This window comes from Heloderma suspectum, chromosome 7, assembly GCF_057233095.1.
Source record: "Heloderma suspectum isolate Gila_16-S chromosome 7, 16-S_ref, whole genome shotgun sequence".
NCBI lineage: Eukaryota > Metazoa > Chordata > Lepidosauria > Squamata > Helodermatidae > Heloderma > Heloderma suspectum.
In genome coordinates this window covers 58685364-58711542 of record NC_139464.1, presented here as the reverse complement: position 1 = coordinate 58711542, position 26179 = coordinate 58685364, and the positions used below count along the sequence as shown (strand labels likewise).

The following is a 26179-nucleotide window of genomic DNA, read 5'->3' as shown; positions in this document are numbered from 1 at the left end:
AATATTTATGTAGGTTTTTATGGCGAAAAAAAGAGAAAGAAACGACGTAAGTATTTACGTAGCCTATCATGGCAAGCCAAGAAAAACAAAAAACAAAAAACGGCGTACGCAAATGGCGGCGGCTACGGCGGCTGCCATTTGCGTTCCCTATTTTTCGCCATTTTATCCTACGTAAATATTTACGTAGGCAATTACGGCGAAAAAAAAAGGAACCACAAACAGTGTAGTGGGCGCTATTTGCGTTCTTTTTTTCCTTGCCGTTTTATCCTACGTAAATATTTAAGTAGGCTTTTATGGCGAAAAAAAAGAAACACAAATAGCACCCACTACACTATTTGCGGTTCCCTTTTTTTCGCAGTAATTGCCTACGTAAATATTTACGTAGGATAAAACGGCGAAAAATAGGGAATGCAAATGGCGGCCGCCATAGCTGCTGCCATTTGCGTATGCCTTTTTTTGGGGGGGCATGCCATGATAGGCTACGTAAATACTTACGTAGCCTATCATGGCAGCCTGGAAGGACGCAAATGGCAGCCACTACGGTGGCCGCCATTTGTGTCCGCAGCAGCCTGTCCGTGGCCGGAACTCCGGCTGCGGACGGCCCTGGCCGGCTGCTCCGCGGAGCTGCTGTGGAGCAGAGCCGGCCGGGCAGGATTCCGGGGGGGAGGACTGGATCGCCTCCCCCCCGTCGAGGATTCCGGGGGGAGGGACGGAGCACCTCCCCCCCCAGCGGATGCCCCGGCCAGAACCAAGTAAGGGATTCGTACATCCCTACTTGACACCTTTGGCAAAGGGGGGATGGCCAGTCCCTCCAAACTTCAGGTGGACGTCTGATCTGGACTAGGGATGGGTGGGAATTTTGTTTCAGTTTTGTTTTGACAAAATTTACCAGCATTTGCCAAGTTCTCCATATTTGGGACAAAAAGACCTTGAGATTTATTATTTTTTTAAAAAAAAATCAAATGTGGGAGAAACAGGGCTTTCAGTGTTTATCTCTTAAAAGTCTGGGTTTGGATCCCTCTGTATTCAACCAAGTTAGTGCGGAATTAGGATTGCCACCGCTTTCATTCTGACAGGTCCAACATCTTTAGAGAGCAATCCTATGGCCACTAGACAGGCCATAGGATTTTTCGGTTTCCGGGAACCATGCTCCCCAGCCCCTCATAGCTGGCTTTGTTCTTCCCCATCTCCACACTCAGAAACAGAGCCTGGAGAGGGCAAAAAGGGGGCAGTCCCAGGGGCAAGGAGGGGAGGAGACCATGGAAGCCCCTTTATGAGACTTCCTATGCACCACACAGCCTTCCCCGTCCTGCTCCGATGTCCCTAGCTAGACGTGCGAAATCTAGCATCTAGCTGAAAATACAGGGTGGCCGGAGCATAGAGGAGAGGATTCCCTCCATGCTCCAGCCACCCAGCATTTCATAGCCATCAGCCTCTGAGTTTGGAGACTGACATCTATCTCCATAGGATTGAGCCCTTAATAGCTTATATGGTAGCTAGGTACATTATGGACTCTTCCATACTGGGAATAGCTGTATCTATTGAATTTGGCTGGTGCAGATGGATGATAATTTTGGTTCAGTTTGTTTTTGATAAGAATTAGCGAAAATTCACAAAGTTCTGCATATTCAGCAGAGAAAGAATGTGAGATTTAAAAAATCTGAATGCAGTAGAAAGCAAAACTGACAGATTTGCCCATCCTTAATCTAGGCCATTTCCAGTCATCCCAGGACAAGGCTTTGCTGATAGAACAGGCAGACCACCCTAGAATCAATTGACAAGGGAGTCTTTGTTGAAAGCTTAAGTGACACATTGTCTTAAATCAACACAACTAGAGCTGGTTAAGTCTCACTTAGAGACGTCTGCTAGCTGTTCGTTCTGTATTATTCGCAGCAAAGTCAGGATACAGAGACCCAAGCCACTCCCTAAGCTGTCCTGCATAGTGAGATTATCCAAACAATGTAGTGATGTCAACAAATACAGCAGTATCAGCAAAGCAAGATAGTAAGTTTAGTAGAACCAGTATATAAATCCTAAGCAATGGGTGGTTCACAAACGTTCAGCAACATGTCCCACAATTACGAATATATTTAGATCTTAAGCAACATCTTAAGCTACTTTTACCCTCGTAGTATAGGGTTGTCCCACCTTTTCATGCCCTTTATGCCCTCTTTTCATGCGCATGTCCATAGCCCCCTGCTAATGTCATCAGTGATGTGTGTGTGTGTGTTGCCCCGGCCGTGGGCTTCGACCTCTTAATTAAGAGGTGCCAAGATAGTGATCTTGAGCACACTCCGGGAGAGAGCGGAGGACAGGAAGGCCTGGCGTGCTATGGTCCATGGGGTCACGAAGAGTCGGACACGACTTAACGACTGAACAAGGCTCCTCTAACACTACAAGTGACTTGGATACGCTCCTGGGGCCAGTACAGTGTGTGTATACAAAATCATATCAACACATTTCATCTCTATGGATGCTCTGATGTGCTAACAAATACTTTCTTTTCTTTTTTTGGCCATAAACAGCTTTTGGCAGCCAGATCCACAACTGCTGCAGCAGTTCAACCCTTTCTTCCTTCTAGCACTTAGAATGATGCTGCTGCATCAGCATCCCAGGCCAGATTCCTAGGCCCTGAGAATCACAGTTCTCCAGTACACCTGAGAGCATAGTATGGAAGACATTTCCCAGACTGCCTAGTGCCTGAGCTATTGCTTTTGCAGCATTCCAAGCAGGCCCCATTTCAGCACCTGGCATGGTGGAGCCCACTTACACTTTCACATAGACATCATCTCTCGAACCCTCATGCCACACAAATCTCTGTGGTACTCCAGTGGGCAAAACAATTTATTTTACATTTATTTCTGCTCAAGTATGAGTTTCTAGTCCAGTTAATTCTGCCTTTACTATTACTGCAGGTATTTTCATGTTGATGAATTTTCAATGCAGGGAAACTATCTGGCATTAAGTATGTGAAACACAAAGGTTGAATCTGTTTTCAGTTCAATAAACAAGGTTAAATTTTCAGCCCATTGCTGCCTTTTCGATAAATGCCAAGTCGACCTTAACTAAAGTGCACAAAAATAATGTTCCTTTTATAAATAGATTAGAATCACAGGAAGACATTATGAATAATTAAAGGAATTCATGGTCAGTGGTTCCATGTCCCAAACACGTTCCCTGAGAAGAAACAAATTAATTTGTATTTGACTAAAAATGAATTCACACCATCAGGATAATAACAATTGTGTGATCATTAGCTTATTACAACCATGTTTCCATGACTGACTGTGGGTAGATTCTTGTAACTATTTGAAATTGTAAGGCCACCATAAAGTACTTTTTACGTGTGCCATTCTCTGTATTTAGAGCCAGTGGAGGCTGCCCCCCCTCCCAATTTCAGTGGGTGTGTTTCTGTTCTGAACCCATTTTTGGGGATATGGTTCACCACCTTGGATAGCCCCTTTAGAGTACTGGCTTGTTCTGACTGAAACCCACCAGAATGGAATCACATCCATGTGCTGGCCAAATCCCTTTCTCTGTGCTGAGAGAATCACAAAGCTCTGTGCCTCTGCTTTAGGCATGCATGGATTTCATTAAATCCTTTCCACCTGTGTTTTATGGATTGTTAGGTGTCTTTCATGCCATCATCTGCTCATTGATGGAATCAGATTTTTTTAGTGATGTACACAAATCTTGTTCAGTGTGCGCATGTGCGCATTAGTACAAGTGCACATTAGTGCAAATTCCCCCTCCCAAAAGGAAAAAAAAAGTCTGCACATCTGCAGAATCTGTGCTACTCAGAAAAACCTGGTCTGCTGTGGAAATTTCATGTTGGCTTCATAGAAATCTGAACTCATTTGAATATGTTGTCGATTTCTCTGACATCCCTAGTCAGTGGGGCTGTGCACCGCATTGTCCCAAAGCCCAAGTTCTACGTCGAAGCGAGGCACTTCGGGCCACCTCCGATGCAAGGCGGAAGGGGCACGAAGCAGCATGAAGCAGGTCAGGTCACTCCGAAGTGCTTTGATGCGCTTTGGTGCGATCTGGAAACCCAGCCATGCCATCACGCAGCCCCCAGCTCCTTACCTGGTTCCTCTGGATGTGCGCCAGCAGCTGTCTTGCTGTAATGGAGGGGGGGAGCCATTTTAAAAATGGCTGCCCCACCCAGAACAACAAGACAGCTGCTGGCATGCATCCAGAGGGCCCAGGAGGTGGTGGTAGCGGCGGCTCCCCTGGCAGGGTGACCACTCCCCCGGCAGAGGCGGCGGTGGCTCCCCTGGCAGTGGCGGCTCCCCTGGTAGCAGTGGTGGCAGCAGCTTCCCCTTCCCCCCCAAAAAAGACAGCTGCCAGACTAAGGGCCCAAGTAAGGAACTAGGGGCTGGGAAGTGCGTTGTGTGGGGGGGCGGCAAAGGGGGATTCATATGTCCAAATCCTGCTTCAGCTCCATAGGCTGAAGCAGGTGTTCCCCCCCGCCCAAATCAGCCCAAAGCAAATTGTGTCTGTCTAGGAAGCCCTGGAGCTTCCATGCACAGCAGTACTAATCAGCGTAAGGAAAGGCAAAATGGGGGGGGGGTGACATCACGGAGGGCTTCAGTGAAGTGGGCCCACCCCCTGACATCATCCATCCCGCCAAATTGGTCCAGGAGGGCAATTCATTTCCCAGACCAAAACCATTTTGACACTCCTAGTTTAAACCATATGCCATAACGCTATTGTCAATAGGGATAAATCATCTTAAATCTAAGGATGCTGGAAAAATCTGCTGCAGACTCCAATGGGGCTGGATTCCCAAGAATCCATCCTGCAGAGTCTGCAGCAGACTTGCCTCCAGGTCCTTTGGATTTCCCACAGGATGGCTCTCCGGCATTATAAAAGGCATGTAATTTTTGGCTGTAATTACACTGAAAATTACAGCCGTAATTGTCCCACAATAGGCTAATGGCAGCCGCCATTAGCCTATCGCACTTTTTATAATGCTCGAGAGCTGCCACACAAAATCTGGCGGATGTGCCAGGGCTCCAGGAAAATCCCAGATTTCCCCGCAGCAGACCCTGCCTCCGGCCAGATGTCAGGAGGTTTGCCCATCCCTACTTAAATCCAATAATTTTGGTTGTCCCGAGTTGTGCTTTGGACTGAGGTTTACAATAATATCAACTGAAGACGTCATCATGCCAGTTTCCTATACTGATATTCTAAGTCAGCCTTCCAAAATTTGGCTTGGAATAATGAGAGTTGCAGTCCAACACATCTGGGGTAGGTTGTTCTAAGTAATGAGGCCAGTTCTTATGCAAGGGAATGATCTGAAAGTAGGTGTTATATTTAAATCAAAGTAAACATATTGATGGTGTGTGTGTGTGTGTGTGTTTAATGACCACTAGCTTTGCGCGCTTCATCTGAGGTGTGTGCAGAAAGTGGAAAATGAACAGAGCTTTGCAAAATATTGCATCCAATGCAAATGTAATTGAAGTCAACAGGTCAGTAGGCATCTGACAATTGGCATGAGTAAGTAAACACCATATGCCTAAAAATCATATGTGGCAGCTTTTCTTTTAACTGACTATTCACAATGCATTCAGATGTTCCTAATGCACCTAATTTACTGAGAATACATTAGGGCAGGACACATATCACTAGTCTCAGGTGCAAGTTTTCTGTTGTCCCTGGCCCACTGTGAAAGTCAAGTTTCCAGAATGCACTAGCACACGATCCCTTCAAGCCAAACTATATGTTAGAACAGAGATGCATTAATGCCTCTTCACCTCTTTAACTTTAACTTTTTATTTTATTTTATTTTATTTTATTTTACAAATAGCAGCCGTGAGAGGAGAAGATCCAGACTGGGATTGCACTGTGGGAGAAGAAAGCTTACCCATGGGTCACCAACCTTTTTGAGTCCGTGGGCACATTTAAAATTTAGAGAAATTGTCATGGGCATTCTCACAAAATGGCTGCCATTTTGTGGGGAGGGGGGTGTTATTCATAAAATGGCTGTCATGGTGGGAATGGCCAGTCACAAAATACTCATTTCCCAGAAGGCAAACTGGGTGAGAAAGTAACTTGCCTGAGAAGATCCTAAGTAGAAGGCAGAGGTGGTGTCTGAGCTCCAGAACCCAAGATGTGAGGCATTTTAAAGGATCCTGGTAAAGGGGAACTGTGAGGAGAACAATTACTTTAGACTGGGATGCTCCAAACCAATAACATTATAGAGGGGGTCCAAAGTAAAAGGATCATTATTCAAAAGCATACTATAGCCCAGGGGTGGGGACCTCAGGCCTGGGGGCAAAATCTGACCCTCTAGGGTTTCCTAAATAGCCATGTCCCTTTCCTCCAACCACTGATCATTTGGTTGTTTCTTGGCCTTCGTGCGGTTTTCCCCCACATTCTAAAATGTTGAAATGCCTCTCCTAAAATTTAGTTACAGGAAGTAAGAGCTTGAACTACAATATGCTGGGGGTGGGGTGGTATTGTTTGGGCCCACCCCTTTTGCCTTCAGCTCTGCCTCCTTTACTTTCTGCCCAGACACCACTGGAGTGCAGGCCCCCCCCCCCAGAGCTTCTCCAAAACTGAATTTGGCCCGTGGGTTGAAAGAGGTTTCCCACCCCTGCTATAGCCTAAGAAAGCTAAACATCCCATGGCACTATATCCCTTGTAATAGAACTAGAATCGCTTACCAAACATTTCCTCTGAATGGAAACCAGTACAATGTTTGGCAAAACCTACAAGGTCAAGGTGTCAACTTTCCCCAAACCCTATCATAAATAGAATTGTTGTTACATGACAGTGCTGTGCTATGTCAGAGACAGGGCCCAACTGCCAAGCTGAAACTAAAGACAGCTCTTGGGGTGGTACAACCAATTTGTTGGTCAGTGTGCCAGCATAAAGTCCCCATAATCTTGATCTTATGTACTCTGGAACTGAGGCATGGGGCCCCTGAACTGTGCCCTTAGCCTAATGGTTAATCCAACCCTATATGCATGCATTATTGGTAGTAGCAGTTGTTTTTAAATAGGTCCTTATTCTACTGTGGGAGAAATAGCAGCACCTTGAAGGACCCCACTTTTTCTACACAGTATATTAATATAAAACTGAGCCAATTTCTCAGACCTTCTGCTTCCTTTCTTTGGTAAATGCCCCCCCCCCCCTAATTTGGCATCTCTTTGGTTCTGATTCAACATCTCTTTGCATTTGGTCCCAATTGCTTTTCACTGGACATTTAATCTGATCTTTCATTTCAAATAAATCAATGTGACTTCTCATCTTCCTTTAAAACACACACAAAATGTTTCACCTTCCAGGGATTAGATTATCAGAATGCCATGGTCTGGTATAATGGAAAAAAATATTGCACAAGTTGAAGGTGGTCAGGGGTCAAGCAAACACAATTCATTCCATGCGATATGGTTTGACTTTATCTATCACATGTACGAACAGAAGAGAACATCAGTATTTGATTCCCTTGCACCATAAAACCCCATGGCTTTTATAAGGAAGAAAATAGATGAAGTCCATCTTCTGAGTCCGTAGTACTGATAAAAATTACCTGTGACCTCTGTACACTCGTTAAGATAGAACTCTATGGTAAGAAGATGTAATCATGATGGAATTTGTTTTATTTTCATTTCTATTTTGGTTTGGTTTTATTTTGCTTTGTTAATATTACTGAAATTCAATAAAAATTTGTATTAAAAATACTTCCATTTTTATTGATGAAGAAAGAGTCCATCAAGAGTTTTAAAAACAGAACAAACATTTGGTATGTGCAAACAGTAGTCAAAATGTACATTTCTCAATTAATTTCCAGGCTCTTCCATTGGGAAATAATTTTACATTATTTATGTAAACCAAAGAAAGACAATCACCAACCTAAAAAGGAAGAGGTAGACAGATTTCAGGCTGATATAAATCTGTCCACTTGTCATGGAACTGTAATCCATCTAGGGATGTCAGAGAATTCCGCCATGGATCTTGGTGAGGCTGAATGCCAGTGCATTCGGTCCCCCAAAATCCGTGGCGGAATGAAGCCCCCTGCCCCCCCACCCCACGAAAGGTGTGCGAAATGGAGCACTTACCTGCTGCAGTCCGCGCTCACTTACGAATGGCGGCTGCATCTGCGGCTGCCATTCGCTTCCTCATTATAGCCATGATAGGCTACGTAGATAATTACGTAGCCTATCACAGCTAACGCAGGGACGCCATTTGCGTCCCTGAGGAGGCCGTGATAGGCTACGTAAGTATTTACATAGCCTATCACAGCAAAAAACAACAACGAAACAGCGGACGCAAATGGTGGCGGCTATGGCGGCCGCCATTTGCGTTCCCTTTTTTTTGCTGTTTTAGCCTACGTAAATATTTATGTAGGCTAAAACGGCAAAAAAAAAGGAAATGCAAATGGCGGCCGCTGTAGCCACCACCATTTGCATCTGCTATTTTTTTTTTTTTTTTGCCGTGATAGGCTATGTAAATATTTACGTAGCCTATCATGGCAAAATACAGGGACGCAAATGGCGGCGGCTACGGCCGCCGCCATTTGCGTCCCTGCAGGTTGCCCAGTGGCCGGATGTCTGGCTTCGGGCAGTCCTGGCCGGCAGCTCTGCATAATCTCCGCGGAGCGGAGCCGGCTGGACAGAATTTTGGGGGGAGGGATGGAGCGCCTCCCCCCCCCACCGTGAATGTCACCCTTCGAAAAGGTAAGTGACTTTCGTACATTCCTAATTCCATCTGGATACAACAGCTACCTTACGCTCCTCATGTTGTACGTAGATTTCAAAACAAGCAATAGCACAAAATGTCCAGTGGTGTTCACCTCATTAAAAGAAGTGTTTTTGTTTTTGGTCTTGGAACTCAGATCACATTTCTACTGTCTACTTAGGTTCTTGGGCAAATTAATTTTCTTTTAGTCTCACCAGCTGGCTTTCTGGAAGTGACTGTCCACACCCATCATGGTTGCCATTTTATGAATGAGCAACTTCCGCCATGGCAGCCATTTTGTGAGTGTTCATGATGCTCTTCCAAAATTCCAAATCTTCCCACTGACTCAGAATGGTTGGGGACCCCTGCAATCAGTGCAAATATACATACATAATGCTATGGTAACCATAGCATTAATGTAAGATTTTCTACTAAAGAAAACAAGATGAAACTAATTTGGTGATTAGCAATGATGCTTTTAGTTTTTCTGTTGCATTTCTACAGACCTCACTGTAAAAAAGGCAAGAACTCAGTGTAAGCTCACAGGAACGGATCCATTTATATATGCATTGCATGTACATCACATGGCTGATTAACAGATTTCAGAAAGCTTTTATGCTCTTAGAGCAAATGGAATTAAATACTCATGTTTGCGTTATTTAAGTCTATGCTTTCCTAATGTTTTAGATTTCTTGATTGTTATTTACTGGTAGGAGAAGAACAGGGAGGTCAGTGTTGGTGTTTTGACATCTTAGAGGGTTTATGAAATTCAAAACTGACAGATACAGGACACCATCAGATCATATTTCTCTCACAAGTCTTTTCAGCAAAGAGAGGAATTGACAAAAAGATCAAGCTAAGAAGCTGCATTTATTTATGAAGTAAAGAACAGAACATAATTGGTGATTTGGAGGGAAGAGGGTAAATTTCTTCTGAATTATCTTTCTTACACTTAAGTAACATTGTCAAAATATATGCAGTACACAATGTAAGTTCTGTGTCCTGTTTCAAATTTTATGCATCATTATATTGCAAATACCCTTTTTGTTCATAAAGAGAAAATTACTGCTTTATATCACAGACATTGTGATACCTATTTGGTTCCATACGAGCATCTTCTTACACTGAAATATGTATGTTACTCTGTAATCAATGGAAGTAGCTTCTGAGAAAATTTGAGTTACCTAAGAGTAAGCCTCAGTGAATTCAATGGATCTTAATCCTGAGTAGACATATATACGATTGCACTGTAAATGTCAGTCTCTGAGGCATTAAATCAGATGGGAACACAATTTTCCTCATTTATCCCCTTTTATTTCTAAATGCTTTCTTTCATTGCCTCTAAAATCACTGTACCAGAGAAGACTGTAAAGTAGTTCTACCTGAAGTATTCAGCGCATACTTGGGGGGTGGGCATTTCACGGGTGGAGATTAAACTTGATGGGGTGGGGGTGGCAGATGGCATCTCAGTACTTTAAAAATGAGGTGAACGAGGATTTTTGTTTTATATTTACAGTAATAGAAAGCTTGACTGCTGCTTCAAGGGGTGGGCTGTTCCCTTCTAGATTGGGGCAGAATGCATCATGGTATTGATGATACATTAGCTGGCCATTGGGACAAGTCCTGATGATGCCAGTCAGTTTCACCCCCACCCCCAATTGTGTTCCCATAATCTCTGAAAATCTCCCAAATCCCCCCCCCCCCAAATTTACCACCTGTGGATGGGGTGGATAAATTGAACGGGGGGGGGGGCATTCTGGTCTAGCCCTAATTCAGATCATGCTATTCCTGATGCTACTTGTATACTTACTGATCTATTATGTACTTTATTTTTCCAGTGCTGATATAGCCACTGTCGGAATCTAAAGGTATGTAAAATCTGTGCCCATACATACGCTATGCATACATGTATGCTGTCTGTGAGGTGGCAGTATAGAGTTGGCAACTTGGCATAGCTCAGAGGGAATAAAGGCCTGCAAATAAAAGCCTACAGCAACATAGCAATAGTGGAGCTTAGGTTAGCATACATGCAGAGTGTGCTAGAAAGTTACAAAAGAAGAACTCAGGAAAGTACAGAGACAGAGGGTGTTGCACAAAAATACAACAAATGATGAGGAAGTTGGGGGTTTTGGTAGAACATACAATAGTTATTAGGAGACAGGAGGATGAACAAGTGATGTGGGAGATGAGGCACAAACAGCCAAAGACAGGCAGGGACACAACAGCTGTAGGGACAAATCAGTGGTTGAAATGGAGAACATAAGCAAGCTTGGCATTTCAGGTTTTTTGTTGTTGTTCAGTCGTTCAGTCGTGTCTGACTCTTCGTGACCCCATGGACCATAGCACGCCAGGCCTTCCTGTCCTGCACTCTCTCCCGGAGTGTGCTCACGTTCAACTTCATTGCATCGGTGATGCTATCTAGCCATCTCATCCTCTGCCGTCCCCTTCTCCTTTTGCCTTCAGTCTTTCCCAGCATCAGGGTCTTTTCCAGAGAGTTTTCTCTTTGCATTAGGTGGCCAAAATATTTGAGTTTCAGCTTCAGTATCTGTCCTTCCAATGAGCACTCATACATGAAAGGAGAAGGGTGTGGTTACTCCTGACTGAGGAGGTGGGGGTCATTGTCTGCTAACAGAAAGCTGTACTGGGTAATACATGAAGACTGTGTTCTTCTACGCTTATGAACAGCCATGCTGAATCAGACAAAGGTCCATCTAGTCCAGCATTCTGTTCACAAAAGGGTCAACCAGCTGGCTGTGGGAAGCCTACAAGAGGGTCATGAGTGCAATAGCATCTTCCTGCTTGTGTTCCCCAGACTGGTATGCAGAGGCGTACTGCTTCCAATACTGGAGGTAATATATAGCCATCATGACTTTGATAGCCTTATATTCCATGAATTTGTCTAATCTCCTTTTTATGTAAGATCACAAGAACAGCTTGCATTAGAAGCTTGTAAGTCATGGTTTCATCCCACGTTGTGTACTTTGTCAGTTAGTGCCATGGGACCTTAATTCCTGAATTGATGTGTAGCGCTCCAGTGCTGTCACTAAAAGCTGTAAAATGCAACTGGTACTGAAAGTGTGGCTCAGCAACTGTCCTTCGAATAGGTGCTCAACCACGAACCAAGTGTTTCCTCTGCAAGTGAAATTTGTAGGGTTCATCTGAAGCAGGGTCTGTATATGTTAAGTGTTGCTGATCAAGACCACAGTGACACAACTAAAATAAATGAATTCCTTCACCATCCTTCTGAACATGTTTTTTCCATTTGTGCTGGAGAACCGCCTAAGGGCTTTTCCGAATTATCAACCTTCCTCATAGGAAAAACATCTTCCCTGGCTCTTCTTTCTTATTTGTTGACATGTTCAAGAGGTTAGCTGGTGCCTGCTGTGTGTGCAATTGATAATTGGGGGTAGTGAAGGGGCCAGCCAGTGGCTTCCTCCTTATGTACTTTCGTTCATCTTCTACAGTACACAATGGAGGTCCTGTGATGGGGAAGGAAGCTGGTACTGCTTTAGCATCCATTACAGCTAGATGCTGAATAACCTAATGGTTTGGAAGGAGTGTGTGCGTTTGTGCATAGTGGATAAGGAGAGGCCATAGGAAAAGCACATGCTCTGTCAGAAGAAATTTCCAGACTCACTTAAATCCCTGCCATTGTAATTTAAAAGGACCTCCTCTACTGAGACAAAAAAGACCTCTGTCTAAGATGCTAGAGGGCTCCTCCTTTATTGATGGTTCAGCCTTAGACAGACCACTGTTCTGGGTAAGTATGTGGCAGTTTCATATCCAAAATAAAAAGGCTTGAACTAAATGGCCTTGTAGGCCCCTTCCAACTCTACTATTCTATGAAATTAGGACACAATCCTATGCATGTTTAGGCAGAAAAAGTCCTACAAGTCCCAGCATTTTCTAGCCAGCCGTGCCTCCTGGCTGATGTTGGGTGCTGTAGGATTTTTTTCTTTCTGAACATGCATAGGATTGTGCTCTTAGACTAGTATGTGAAATTCACAGTTTATTAGGCTGTCACTGACAAAATATTAAGTTATTCTTATTCATTCTTGATATAAAACCTCTACACCGAGTTTGACGTTTAGTTCTTTGGTTCTTCAGTTTCTTAAAAGTACATTATGTCGCATAAACAAAAGGGGCTCAGTTTAAACTTGCTCCCCCACATCGTTTTAATGTATGAACATTTTGATTTGCAACTTCAACAGCTGATTACCATAGCAACCTGCTAGAATGCATGCCAAAAAGCCCAAAATGTGACAAAAATCAGATTAATTCTGAAATTATACACTCTACATAATATGCTATTGCCTAGCTTCACATGCTTACTTCAAGGGGAACATTTCCCGACCTACAGCTAATTTGGAGCATCAGTAGGCCCCCATACTGGCTCACAAAAGCAAAATGCTTTCATACTGATATTATTATATGCTACCATGTGGGTATTTATATAAATGGACCATTTTCAACTGCACAGTGCTAAAGGAAATAATGTACAGACAAACCACACACTGATTTCATTATGTACTTTTCATTTAGTCTGGGAGCATAAGAGATAACTTAGATAGTGCTAATCCAAGAAGTTTCATCCAGTATCCAGCAGCTGTAAGAGAGTATCCTGGTTTAGTTAAAAAAAAAGTGGAATTATCTCCCCAGGTATTTATTTATTTATTTATTTAATTTGCAACATCTATATACCGCTCCACATCTAGACAGATTCTGGAGTGGTGAAAGCAGATTCCAGAGCAGGTAATCTTTACCAATGATTATCTGTGACATGGCTGTATTTTATTTTATGGGTGGAGAACCAAGCATATGATCCCTAATAGGATACGTTGTTCCATGCTTCATTTCCAGCCAAGGACAGGCTTTGTGGAAAATCTGCCTTGTGTTAGTGGGCTTTCCCCACTGCCTCTGACCTCTTTGGGTTTTGCTTGTTTGTTTTTAAAGGAAGGTGGTTGTGAGCTGGCATAGATGGTTGGGTCAGGGCTGGGACAGACTACAAACCCAGCTCTGAGTCAGGTCCAGCTTGAACTGAACTGGACCCAGCCTGAAATGTGGCCATACTTTTTTGATCAGGGAAAGTTGCATTTTGAATGCCTCCCCATATGACGCTTTGCACCATCCCTAATTCAAATACTCTTTGTTGATCAGACTGTTATTCTGGTACAGAGGCGGGCAAGAATATGGCATGATGCTGGGAAAGACTGAAGGCAAAAGGAGAAGGGGATGGCAAAGGATGAGATGGCTAGATAGCATCACCGATGCAATGAATATGAACTTGAGCACGCTCCGGGAGAGAGCGCAGGACAGGAAGGCCTGGTGTGCTATGGTCCATGGGGTCACGAAGAGTCAGACACGACTGAACGACTGAACAACAGTCCTCTTCCATTGTATTACAGAATTATAGGTTTTCAAAAGTTCTTTTGCAGATCCATTTTTCACAGAGTGAATTAATAGACTGCAGTACATGCAGTCTTACTGGCAGGGCAGGAAACAGCACAAGTCTGAAAGGTTACAGTGAACTTTCAGAATGTTTAAATGAACTTCAGCAAACCATGCAATTGATGCCATTTTGAGCAGTGGGAGAAGAAAAGACTTGTATTCAAAACAAAAAACAGATAAAAAAAGCTTTCATTTTAAATGAATTCAGTGTTTGTGTGTTCTACTGAGTTCATGTATGCCCAATTTCTCCTTGTAATCTGATTTCAACATAAAGCCGTAAACTTTGGATAGAATAATAGGAAAGTATTTCCTTTTCTGGTTGTGTCACTGTATTTTTTTCATAATACTTTAAGAACATTCATTTCAGCTAGTAAAGTCAGTTCAGACGTTTCTATCAACCTCCATGATCTTTTCTAGACTTCAATGAAACTCTCTGTAAATGTGATCACAGCTTCCCAGAGGGACCCTGCTGCTCTTGTTCAGAAGGACTCATCTTCCATTGTGCACTGCACCTACAATCCATTGTATGAATAGAACATTTCATGACATTGTCAAGAATAGGGCAGCTTGTGTTCACACGAAGTCCAGTGTACACACCGAGGGTGCCAAATTTACACATGTTAACGAAGGCCAGAATAATGGAGGGTGCGGTGAGTGAAGCAAGTGGCATAATAAGATTTTGTTTGACTTTCCACAGCTCATCTAGAAGATCAGAGTTTAATTAAAGAAGCTAGAGCTGGGCAGAAAACTTGACATTCTAACATGCTATAAGGCACTGGGGGGTGGAGTTGTCACATACTTGAATTTGAGCAGCCAGGTCCCAGCACCTTAATTCTGCACCATGGAGACAGTAGCTGGGTTTGCACGATTGTGGGGGCAAAAGAACCCTTCAAGACTGAAGGGTTCTTTTGCCCCCACAAAAGACTACACCCTTTGTAGTAGGGTGGGTACAAAGCCACCCTTGCCATGTGCCGGGTTCGGATGACACAGCAACCCATGCTTCATCATGGGTAATTATGTAAATCGTGATCATGTGACCAGCATGTGGGGAGGGCAGGGAAAAACAACAACAAAACAACAGATTTTTTTTGCCCCCACAATCGTGCAAACCCAGCCAGTGTATTTACTGAAGGAGCTGAGTTATGTTACCCAAAGAAGGGCCACATAAACAGCAGTGTAAGCCCCAACAGCTGATTCAGCAATAAGTCAGGTGATATAGGCAGACAAAATAGCTCCATTTGGACCCATAGGCCATAGACCCCAGACCTGCCCTCCAGTGTGAGCAACTTGCCTTTTAGCGAGAAGACCTTGTTCAAATGAGACCATCCATTGCCTCTGGAACCTGATCTTCCCCAACCTGGTGCCCTTGAGATGTTTTGGATTACAACTCCCAGCATGCCTGCTCATTGGCTCTGCTGGCTGGGCTGATGGGACTGAAAGTCCAAAATATCTGGAGGGTATCAGTTTGGGGAAGGCTGCCTTAGGCTATGCTGCTTGCCTTTGGTCCATTTGCTTATTCAGTGCTTGCCTCTGGAACATGACTCTGTGCTTGTCTTCGACTATGGGGTTTGCTTCTGTCCTTTCTACTCATTGACTGCATTCTCTGGAACCCAGACTTTTGGCCTACACTAGACTATGGTGTTTGGCTATAGGGATAGATGAATCTGTCTGTTCCATTTTCCATCATATACACATTTTTTTTCAAGCACAAGATCTTTCTATCCTGTTTCCATGTCAGTTTTTGAATGTTTTTTTAAGTCTGCACAAAAATTCATACACATTTTCTATGTATTTCTCCCTTATATATCTTTGCAGGCAATTTTCCTGATTATATGCCTTTTGTATATTATTTCTCATAAGGTATGCATTTCTGAATATGTTTTTTGATTGGTGAACTGCATTGCAACATTTGGAGAACTACAAACAGTGAAGGATAATTGTGTTCTGGTTCATGTACTAGTCTGGTAAGTGCTAATTAGGTTGGTTTATATTAAAATGCAAACCAAAGTAGTTCCTCCCCCCATCCCTACTTGGTTCTGCCACCCACCCAGCAAGCTAATGCTTTCTCTGTCTTGACCTTGGATCTGTGACCCCTTTATCACTCCAGATGTTGGCCTCAGTCCTGACACGTATTTCCTGGTTCTGTTTTCCTGCAGCCTCTTGTCTTGTGGCTTGTGCGATTCCCTTGCTCTTGAGATGCTTCAACAATTCTCCAGTTCACTGCCTTAACCAGTTGTGTTAATTCAGCTGGAGGTAGTAGAACACATCTGCATAAAACCTTAATGTTTGTGTCAGGTATTTGGATGTGTTTACACATCTGTCTGAATGGTGTGGAAAACTGGCATCCAGTTGGCACTCAATAGATCAAACAATTTAAATCAACGTTAAGCAAAATCCTGTTGTTACAATGGAAGTGTCAAGGAGGGCATCTGAAGTTATGGGCAACAACACACCTGACACTGAAGTGATTGTGCCAGATTGTGTAGTCACTGCACTGAGGTTATGATGTTATACTTAGACCAGGGATGGACAACTTGTGGCCCTCCAGTTGTTTTGGCCTTCAACGCCCATCATCCAACATCGGTAGCTATGCTGGCTAGGGCTGTTGGGAGTTATAGGCCAAAACAACTGGTGGGCCACAAGTTGCTTACATTGGACTTAGACTGTCAAGATGTGGGTTCAAATCCTTGGTCAGACACAAACCTTACTGACCAACCCTAGGAGAGTCAGTGCCTCTCAGCCTAATCTACCTCATAAGTTTATTGTAAGAATACAAGTGTGGTGGGTGGAAGGACCCTGAGCTCCTTGAAGGAAGAATGGGATAAAAAAAATAGATTTGAGATAAACAGACTACAATATAGACCACAACATTCCAAACAGCAGAGTAGAGATAGTGATGGCTGCTACTATATTTGCTGTTTTCTTTTCCATCTAAATGAGAAGCCTGATGTTATGGCATGTAGCTGGAAATATTTGTTAGTGATGTCTTAAAAAAATAATAGAGGGAAATGCTTGTTTGTCTTAAACTGTTGAGTTGTGTGGTTTTCAGATATAACTTCTTAACTATTTTATTCTCATAGCAGTCAATAAACTTGAACAATGTCATAATAAATACCCATTCCTGAAAAACCAGAACAGTCATAGCCTAAATCCATGCACCCACTGCCTCTTTGGACTAACAAAGTACGTGTGTCAACAGCCAACTTTATTAATTATTGGAGATGGAGGGAAAGCAGCGTAACAAAATAAATCACACCCCTGAAAAGGGGGGAAATGGAGAATTAACACTTTCCCTGATGTTTCCTCACTTTGATATGTCAACTCACAGACTTGGACAGTATCCGATTTCTTTATATTGCCTTCAGCAATCTTTGATTCCATTGACAACTCAGGCTTTGTTGGCTTGTGTTCAGGCCCAGACAGGTGTGGACTGGAATGCCTGAGTATTTTTTTTTCCTTTCAGAAAGATCTGATTAGGTGGTACTGCACATTTGCTTGGCCTCTTTTCTGCAGTGTTCTACTGAGCTTGACTCCATGACTCTTCAAAGCACAGGTGAGGCAAATAAGTGAGCTCAGTGTAGTTTGGAATGGCATGTATTCAATATTCAGTAGCCTCTGTTTTTTTCTGATATTTTTCATAAGATTTCATGATCCTGTTAATTATGGGTTGGGGCCAAAGATCCCATGAGCAAAAGGTTGTCAACACCATTGATCTTTCCCTCTCCATCTCCCTCCCTACAGCCTTCTGTGTGTGGACCTTTGCAAAACTCTCAGGATTGCTGAGGGCCCCTCCTGAACAGTGTAGGCTGTTGTGGGGTGGAGGGGGAATCACCCCAAATTAGGCACCTTGTGTAAATGGGTAGGAGGGCTCACCAGAGGGCACTTTGCCAAAGGATGCCTCAAACCTGGATCCAGCCCTGCAAGTCTCAGACTCCATCTCTTATGTGCTACTGCACTGCTTTTTCCCCAGCCTACCAGGAAGTTCCTGAGCCTGCCTGCCATGGTGGTTTTGCTTCCACTTTTCCTTGTGCATGTGGTCCTTTTTCTGACAAGTGTCTGCATTGGAATACCATTCCCACAGTAACCCGTGAACCTTTTCCAGTGTCCTATCTACTGGACTATTGGGTAGGCTTGCTGTTAAGATTGGAATGTCAGTCCTTCTTCTGCTGTTTGGCCTTGCTTGTTAGCAAGCTGTTACTGCTGTGTAGGCTTCCAGAGGATTCAAACTCCTGTCGGATGAGAATGCATTAATTTCAATTTATTTATGCATGTTCCATACCAAATATTTCTAAAACTTTGTCTCACACAGCAAAAAGACCCAAATGTTATCACAGTCAACCTGCAGATCAGCTACCCATCAACCAACAATCCAAACAAACACTGTATGGACAGTCTGCAGAACTGTGAGTCAATTAACTTGTGGCACCATGTGACAAAGAACAAATCTCCTTAGGGTTACTACATAATCTGGCCTAGAATAAAATATTTTCGCAACACCAAATAAAACCATCCAGTTTAGAGAATGTCCCAAGGATGATTAAGCAAGCAAGACCATGGTACTAGGGATGTATGAAATGACTTACCTGTTTTGTTTCGTGACATCCGTGGTGGGGGGGAGGCGCTCTGTCCCTCCCCCAGAAATCCTCACCGGCCAGCTCCGCTCTGCGGCGACTCCACAGAGCTGCCAGCCGGGGCCACCCGCAGCGACATCCGGCCGCTGCTGGGCTGCGCAGAGACGCAAATGGCGGCCGCCATAGCCGCCACCATTTGCATCCCTTTTTTTCCCCGTGATAGGCTACGTAAATATTTACATAGCCTATCACAGTGAAAAAAAGGGAACGCAAATGGCGGCGGCTACGGCGGCCGCCATTTGCGTTCCCTTTTCCCCCCCGTGATAGGCTACGTAAATATTTACGTAGCCTATCACGGCCTCCACAGGGATGCAAATGGCATCCCTGCATTAGCCATGATACGCTATGTAAGTATTTATGTAGCCTATCACGGGAAAAATCGTGAAGCAGACATGGCCGCCATTCGCAAAGCAGCGCAAACGGCACCAAGTAGGTGCTCCGTTTCGCACACCTTTCGCAGGGTGGGGGGGTGGGGTGGCTTTGTTCCACCACAGATGTTGGGGGGCTGGATGCACTGGCATTCAACCTCACTGAGATCTGTGGCGGAATTCTCCATCATCCCTACATGGTACATCTTGGCAGATACAGCTGTTGACCAGAGGCTACATTGACTACATCAGAGATCAGAGCCATTTCACACACTTTAGGAAATCCTGGTTTGTTAACATATGAATGCAGACACCCTCTGCCAATCCAAGCTCTCTGATGAGTGTACCTCTATTACCTGTGTGTTTTCATACACTTGTTTGTTATAATTACACTTCACATTTTAAAGTGCACACTTAAAGCAACACCACTATTTGGTATGCATTTAAGAAACATGATGCGTGAAGAGCCCTGCATGCAACTAAATGATGGCACACAGACTCTTATCCTGAAGGGAGAGGGAGTAACCCTGCCCTAAGGTCACCACCACAATTAAACTGTAGAAAAATTCCTTTTCAACTATGTCAGTGAGTGACAATGTGTTCTTTGACCCTTCTTAAGAGAAACTCTTGAGAGAGTTTAAGAGAAAGTCTTTAGAATAGCTTCTAACATCATTCACCATACCAAAGTGTGTGTGTGTGTGTGTGGGGGGGGGTATTTGTTTTTTGCCTGCATGTTGGGAAGTCCAAGATGCCCCCAAAGTTCATTTTGAGTGTGATGAACACATCACCGAAGCTGTTCTTGTTAGCTCATCTCCTGCCATGTTAATCCCTAGAAAGCTACCTTCATAGTTCCAACTGGCCACCACTAAGGATGGACAGACTCACCTCCCCCAGTGGTCGTGCTGTGTGAGCCCCTGGAGAGCTTGGCAAGTGCCCAGTGAGCACTGCAGGGCCGCCCATCCCATTAGTGAGCACTGCAGGGCTGCTCATCCCATTAGTGAGAACCGCAGGGCCGCCCATCCCATTAGTGAGCCTGTAATGTTGTGTAAATGGCCCCTTTATGGCTGCCACTTATGCAACATTACTTTTACGGAGAAACCCAAACCACCATTTTGATGCAAAATGGTGGCTTGCTAAGGGGACGGGCAGCTGCTGGGCACTCGCGGACTATGTGAGCACCCGCTGAACTGGTCTGGTATATGGCGATGGCCCAATGAGTGGGGTCTAGGGGGCTGAGTGAGGGGAATCCACCAGACTCCACCCTCCTCTTGGACTCCTGCAACATCTCTGGTCACCGCTGGGTACCAGATTGAAACATGCAACTGATTTCAAAGTTGTGTTTTAAGAGTTATTTTTAAAACGACTTCCAGCAACCTTCTGTTAAGGAAACCCAATCCTCGGCCTACATATGGAACTGAAATTTGAGCAGAATAAGTAGTCCACTGCTGAATTCTGTGGAAAAGCTTACCTGTAAGTTAAAAAGAAACCAAAACCATTTAGATTGAAGGTAAAAAATTCTTTATTGGCAAATCTACCCTTAAAGGGTTACTGAGAAATGTCTGGAAACAAACCAACACACACACAAATTGCGCACAAACCCTTTTTTTAAAAAATGAACGGTAATCAAGAGCTATACAAACTGTATGAAATGACCCTTTGGTGTCTGCTTGATTTCTTTAAGTCCTTCCAATGGTGAGGTTCATGGGTTTCTGAGCAACATATGGTAGCACATCACCTGCCTATTGAGGTTTCTATTCTGTTATCTTCTAGCTTTGTAGCTGTGTACAAATGGCTATTTAGGCTTCATTGCCTCTATCTCAGCTTTCATTGGTACCATTTTTGTTCTGTTTGCTGATTGATTAATATTTCACTTCTAAGCAGGAATAGAGAGCAAACATGGAACTTAAAAAAATACGGTAAAACCATGCTGCTTTTGGATTGATGCCAAAGGATTATATAAGCACAAAGAAAATGCCTAGGCTTGATGACATGGGCTTCAGTACAACCCTTTATTAGGCACCTGAGCTACCAAAAGAAAGAAAGAAAATAAAATTGGATGAACAGCATGATTTTTGGTGTGTTTTAAAAACTATGCACTCTCCAAGCCACAACTGCAGCTCTACCAAACTTTGAAACTACAGCCTAATGGGATCTAGGTCCTAGCAAAAACAGCTACTAACCTTGGGTCTAGTTCTGACACAGCCATGAATTCATTGAGTGACCTTTGCTGAGTTGCACTCTTAAGATTTGTTTTACACAGGATTGTGGATTTGTTGCTGTCAAAAATTACTTTTGTCTGATGGTGGCTCCACAAGGGACCCTAGTTGCTTGGGATCAGGGTACACAATGGACCATCTTCTCCACCACCATCTTGCCCATCCACTGCCGTCATCTGGAGAAGCCCTCTTTCATATCCCACCAGGTGCAGTTGGAAGCCTTTCTCAGTTGTGGCACAAGCCTTTGGAATGATCTGCCTCAGGAGATTCACAGGGCCCTCTTCTCTGATGGTATTTGGTCACCACCTGAAAACTCTGGTTTATGCCAGTGTTGCACCAATAGCTAGATCTGTATATACCTGTAGCCAGTACATGGCAGTCTGCATACATGTATCAGTGGTGGGCATTGGAACAAGGCTGGGTCACCAGTGACACATCCTCACAGCTGCTGCTGCTGCTGCTTCTTCTTCTTCTTCTTCTTCTTCTTCTTCTTCTTCTTCTTCTTCTTCTATACTGCCCCATAGCCAAAACTCTCTGGTCAGTTTACAAAGATTAAAGCCTCTTGTATTATTTATTTATTTAGTACATTTCTAATCCACCCAATAACTAATGTTCTCTGGGCAGATTCTCTTGTAGGTTCTTCTGAGCAACTCATCTTCATACAATGAATTGCATTATCTTATCTGAAACATACAATCAAACCCTTGTTACCTGCAGAGTTATGTATGACTCTGAGTTATGTATGACTTAGATGGGGGCGCTGTTCTGACTGGATGTGAGGCACACCAAAGAAAACAGTTGTGCTTCATCACATACATACTAATTTACTGAATCCCTTAAAATCATCACTTGTTTATCTTGATTTCAACAGGGTGTGGATTGCACCCTGAAACTATACTCTCATACAAAAATGGATTTCCTGAAGCCTATTTACTCTTACATATCATCTATGAATTTGGCCTATCGAGTCTAATTTCAGGTAAATTACAGACCAAGAGCACTGGAAAAGGTATAAATTATAGCTGTTTGGACTCTCTTAGAGAGGTACAGTGTGCAAAACAAACAAGATGGTGTAAGTGATAATTTAAGGAGGGGGAGAGAGCATCTCCACAGATGAAAGAAACCTGTTATATCCTATTCCTCAGTCATGCTAGGAATAAAAATCAAAACAACCAGAACTTTTCTGCTATTTCCCTTATCAGTCTTACAGGCTTTTCTCATTAAGAAGCAATTTGGCATTTTAGGCTTAGCTAAATATTTGCGGAAGAGACCCTGATGCTGGGAAAGACTGAAGGCAAAAGGAGAAGGGGATGGCAGAGGATGAGATGGCTAGACAGCATCACCGATGCAATGAATATGGACTTGAGTACGCTCCAGGAGAGAGTGCAGGACAGGAAGGCCTGGCGTGCTATGGTCCAGGGGGTCACGAAGAGTCGGACACAACTGAATGACTGAACAAAAAAAAATATTTGCGATCTGACCCAGCTGCTAGGGATGGGGGAGAGTTGCAGGCATAAAGGTGGAAATAAAGAGATGAGACACAAATGATTGATAAATAAATGTGGCCCAATTTGATACCAATCTGCAAAGGGGAAGACCAGGACAGGCAACTAATCTGTGCCAGCAACTAGCTAGGCACTGTATCAGGTGAAACATTCAAAGCCTGCTGAGTGGCATCTAAGAGATAGCCACCCCCAAGACTACCCCTTTTGTCACCCCCTCCCAGGCCGCAAAACACTGCGTGTGTGAAGTGAGTTGGCCTCACAGGTAACCCTTATCTCCTTGCTGGGGCCGCAAAACCCTGTACGGCAGGCCTCAGGCATCACCTGTCACCCAAACAGTGCCTCTGAATGCTCACCATCCCTGTTCTCATCTGCATTGCCTGTCCCTAACAGCCTACCTGAAAATATGACCAGATAACTTGACCAGCAAATAAGGCCAAACTGAACCCAGTGGACACACCCATCCCACTTACAGTGTGAAGTAGGCAAAAAGACACACAGCCCTGGCCAATCAGACTGTGAGACAAAAATTCCTACTCAGCCCCCAAAAGGACGACTAGCAGAACCTACACAGCATACAGGGGGGGGGGAGCAGGGGGGAACCATGCTTATAGGAGGTGTTGAGGAGGGGCCCAGAGAGTTAAAAGTGCCTCTCGGGTCCCTCCCACCCCCAGTGGTGCCACCAGAGACCACCAATGGCGGCCTCCCATGTCTTCTCACCCCACAGCTGCCTGCAATGCCCCCCCCCCCCACAGCCAGGCAAGCCGGAAACAGGGTAGGGCATATTTGTTCAGTATGAATTTTAATTATGTCTTATCTAATTTTGCACTTTTGAACCAATACACAAACTGAAACTCAGTTATCCTTTGAAATTCACACTTATCCAAATGTTGCAATGGAGTTCTACAATCAAAAAATGCATACAAAATGTGTATATTAGTGAAAATAACATTCAAAGAATGCATTGTATTAGGAAAATTTCTTGCAAAAAAGGTGTATATCAGGCAAAAATGCATACATATACATGTGTATTAGGAGAAACGAGCACAAAAATGTGTACAAACCCTTCATGCAAACTTAAAAACATTCTCAAAGTTCAGGATGAGCTGAACTTAAAGGGTTGGATCCCTATTTATGCTGCATCAACTGGACTGATGGAAGTGGACTTCCCTTCTCACATCACCCCCTCCAGCCCCCTGGAAGTATTACACAAAGTCAGGGGACCCTGCTAAGGGGGGTGAGCTGTGGTGTGGATGGGAAGGGGGATTTCCAAACATTGGATGGAGGGATCTTCTGCGAGCAGAGCCCTTCCTCTCACAGAAGGCAGAACCTGGATCCAACTCGAGATTGGAAAAGAAGAGGAACTGGGAGAAACCAGCACTGACACAGTTGTCCATCCTTACTAGCTGCTAAGGAACATTACATGCAGAAACTGCAGCAATGGTACACCCCAATTAGTACTATATAAAGCTTAACCCACTGTCTTGTTTCATCAGTAAGGTCTGCCCTCCAGGCAATGTTCCACGGTATGGGCCAGGCCTTTAACAAAACAGGACCAAAATCAGCAGTGAAATTGTTTTGAATCAACAAGGAGTATTAGTGGCTAACCTTTAACCAAAGGGAATCAACACATTTAAGCACTGGGCTGGACACTTCACGCTCTTACCATACCAACACAGTGTTTCTAGTCCTCTAACCCATCTGCTAGAACACAGTCCCTACCTCTCTCATGAACGACTTGTTTTTGAATTATTTATTTATTTATTTATTTATTTATTTTTATTTCATTTCTATACCGCCCAATAGCCAAAGCTCTCTGGGCGGTTCACAAAAATTAAAAACCAAACAACACACAATAAAACAATTTAAAATATATAGAACATTAAAACCACAATATAACAATACAACCACAATAAAACCTAGCAGTATATTTTATTTGAAAGGGACATTATGGGTGCATACTCCACCCCCCACCCCACTGTATATTAAATTTCTGGGAACAGCATAAGGTGCCATCAGTATGTTAGCACGCCAAATGCTACCTCTTCTTCAGTTCTCATCTGACTGAAGATCTCTGCCTTAGTTCTTACACAGTGCCTGGCCCTGAGTGGGCACTGGATGTAAACAAGGCAGTTGAAACTAATTCCACAGAAGACTGAGAACCATTCACATACTACAGGAAAACTAAGTTTCAGTTTGTCCACTGTGTGTTTTCCTGACTTATCCATGTACTGTGTGGAAGGGAATGGTGTGCCTTAAAACAGATGGTAGTCATGCACTTGGGAGCCCAAATGTCACAATAGTTATTGCATCGTGATGGTCATGACAGACACACAGTGTAATGACCCTCATGATGTAATGACCATTGTAACCTTTGGGTTTCCAAGTGCATGACTGGGACAAACAGGAACTTTGGTTTAAGTTAACATCTGAAGACATCCTTAGGTTGCTGTATGAACTGGAGAGGGCATGAACAAACTTACTGATAGGATTCATGGCTCCTTGGAATCTTCTTACCTCCAGTACAGCATTGGGAAGGTCAGAGTGCAGTTTTTCACCTGGTTCTTCTAGTTAGAAGGAAGTAACTTTTCTACCAGTTCGATCTAGCAACTATCATGATCCCTTAATACCACCGGTGTTTGATTACTGTGATACAGTCCCTACAAGACTGCAGTTAATACAGAAAGCAGAAGCTTATCTCTTGATGGGCATGTTCTTCCATCAAGGAACAATTCATACCTGCGCTTCAACATCTGCACTGGTTTTCCTAGCACAATTAATGGTACAGTTGTAATTTGCTGAGGGCTACATGGCTTGGGCTCTACACACCTTGAAAATCATTCTGTTCCCAGTGATGGATATTAAGATCAACCTACAGTGCTTTTTGAACAATATCACCTGTACATTGTGTTCAAACAACAAGGGTATTTTATTTTCCTGGGCTGTGACAGAATTATGTTACTCACTTCTGCTGGAGGCTTAAACCAGTATTTTCATATGTGCAAAGGCAACAAACAACACTTCTGCTTGGGTTGGCTTTTGGTAGCCAGCCCTTAACACTTTCTAGTTAGGAAGCATCATCGAAAACAGTGGAACTTTTCAAGTAAACATGTGTAGCTAATTCACAGCTAATAGGGCATGTTTGAACTGATTATACTTTGGTCATTTTAATCATTTCAAAAGGTTTTCTAATGTGTATTATGTGTAATCTATCACTGCAGAAGTGTAGGATGCAAATTTAAATAAAAGCAAACAAACAAGAATAGATCAAGAATATAAACTACATTCCCAAACAGAAAGTAAGTCTAATATGTGTATTTAAAATC

The 26179-nt window shown here is 43.6% G+C and overlaps 1 pseudogene; it reads right to left on the bottom strand.

The window, feature by feature from the left end:
* Nucleotides 1-4064, bottom strand: part of LOC146339844 (uncharacterized) — a 64000-nt pseudogene extending 59936 nt beyond the window's left edge.
* Nucleotides 4065-26179: the final 22115 nt, after the last annotated feature.